Here is a 2,413-nt window from a genome sequence, read left to right on the forward strand (position 1 = left end):
TAATGTATTCATCTTAAGATTGCTTGGTACGACGACAACCACATCTCAGACATAGTAAGTAAAACTTCTCAAAGCAGCCATCAGCAAAGCCAGTACAAAAAGGCAAGTGTTAAGGGTGTAAAGGTCTTGAGTGCAAGGAGGAAGGAAGTTCAAGAGCAGACTACATTTCCCACAGTGCAACATCTTAATCGTACCAGCATACCTGTTCTCTCTGTAGGTGCAAGACTTGTGCATGGGGCCGGTTTCCTCTGATGTCACATGCAGTTTACAGTGAAGGAAGACCTAGAGGAGATGAAAAGATGAACTCTGATACAGGAAATTGAAAAATTAATGTCAATTATTTTATTGCTCAAAGGCCGCAATTTGTTTGCTTCTTTACAATAAACAGCCCTATTATATGCATACATGCAACAGAAAAGTCCAGTGATTGAGATTCAGTGATAGGGTACAAGTCTCCCATACTCACCGGTTTGTCTGGGTCAGAGGTGAACTGGAAGGCACTGAGGAAGAACCGGAGGGTGTCATCAGTCCTGGGGGAGACAAACTGAGAGCCACCAGGGTTCTTCTGGCTCTCCAGCATGCAGCTGTGGATCAGAGAACAATGAGTTTGCACTCAGGTCAGCGTAATGTGTAGGTTTATATTCCTTCTAACCAAGTCCTTATCAGGTGCAACCCAAAAGGAATCTCTGTTCTCCATGCGTACATACCCAAAGTTGTCAATGACAGTGAACTTGAGGGATGTCTTGGAGTCTTTAGATGTTGTGGCATAGCAGTGGTTGATGAAAAGCTTTCCTCCATGGGGTAGGTGAAGTGCAGAAACCTGGATATTAATGGTCTGTCCCAGCATGTACACCTGGGACTTGGCTGGCATGGCCCATGTATCTAAAAGACATGAAACAAAACACACATATTGCTGAATATGTAAAACATGTCACAACTGGTCTGCATTAAAAGTGATTATAAAAATCAATTAAATCTTGAACCACCCATAACCATCCACAACATTATCCTCACCGTCCATCAGCTGGATTCGGAAGTTAACGCGCCCCTTTAACTTTTTAAGCACGGTGGGTGTTTCCCATGTAGGGCGCACCACCAGCTGATAGACATGATGATACCTATGTAGAAGGAGATGGTTTATCGGTTTATAGTGATATCCACAATATAGTTGCATCATTAAATTATGAGGCGACTAACCTTTGAAACCGACACTCGACCTGCACGTTAAAGCGATGCGCTCTGCGTGGGAACCGGGTCAGAGGCGTGTAATGGAGCACAAATGTATAGATGAGATAACCCGGTGGCATCTGTTAGTGATGAGATTCAAACGTTATAATTTCATACAAGCAAGAAAGTTAACTCCAACAAGACTATCAGTTTAATCACCTTAAACAATCTTACCTGCCGTTTGCCATCACACTCCACCAATGGATAAGAGAAGAGCAAGTCACCATAAGGCATGAGAACACCGTTACTCTTGCAGGTGCTTCCCAGCGTCAACTCATCGGTGTCGGCATCAAAACCATAAAAATCCCGTTTGACCCGGACCACGAAGTCACCACTGGAACACGTAACCGAAACGTCCGGGAGCGGAGCAAAGTCACGTTGAGACTTTGGTACAGGCTTATCGAGAAGCATAGGGCGCTGGATCTGGGGTGGTGGAGAGGAATATATCCTTGCAGGCGCTGGTTTGAGTTCTTGTGTGAGTTGGGGTGTTCTGAATGAGATACTGTGAGAGTGTATCCTCGGGCTTGATTTTCTGTTTGCTGTGGATGATAGGTGGGCTGTAAGCAAGTCACCAACGCCTTGTGATGTGCCCAGTTTGAGGATTTTTCTCCTGCCAACTGGACGTGAAACAGATGGAGACCCATAAATACCCGATGTAGATATTGCAATACTAAGTGAAAATACTCTCCATAAAATACAGAGCCACCACTTTATTTTCATCGCAAGAAATGTGATGTTTCGTTTTCCACCTTTCTGTAGACACGCGTGTCCTCTATACCGAACACAGCTTGAGGTGATTTGTCATTAGGTAGGCTGAACTGGGACCATGTTCCAATATGTAAGAAATACACCCTTGCTTGAGTCCTTCCTTCCTTCCTTGATAAATGCCCAATCACTGATCTAACACGATTGTACCTGAAAGTATGAGTTCCATTAAACCAATCCAGTCATGTGAGGTCAGTGATTATTGGAATGAATGATGGAAGGAAGGAAGCATCTTTTAGGTATTGGATGTGGGGTCAGCCCTTTTAGAGTTAATTGAGTGCAATTAGCTGAGAAGAAAGGAATGTCTGAAATATTGGCATGTCTTGTCCCCATCCTACAAGAGGATGCTTTTCAACTTTTGCAGAAAAGCAATATTTTCCCAAGAATTACTGAGTCTTTACATTTCAAACTCTGTTAGAAA

This window comes from Salvelinus namaycush, chromosome 15 (genome assembly GCF_016432855.1).
Source record: "Salvelinus namaycush isolate Seneca chromosome 15, SaNama_1.0, whole genome shotgun sequence".
Classification (NCBI taxonomy): Eukaryota; Metazoa; Chordata; class Actinopteri; order Salmoniformes; family Salmonidae; genus Salvelinus; species Salvelinus namaycush.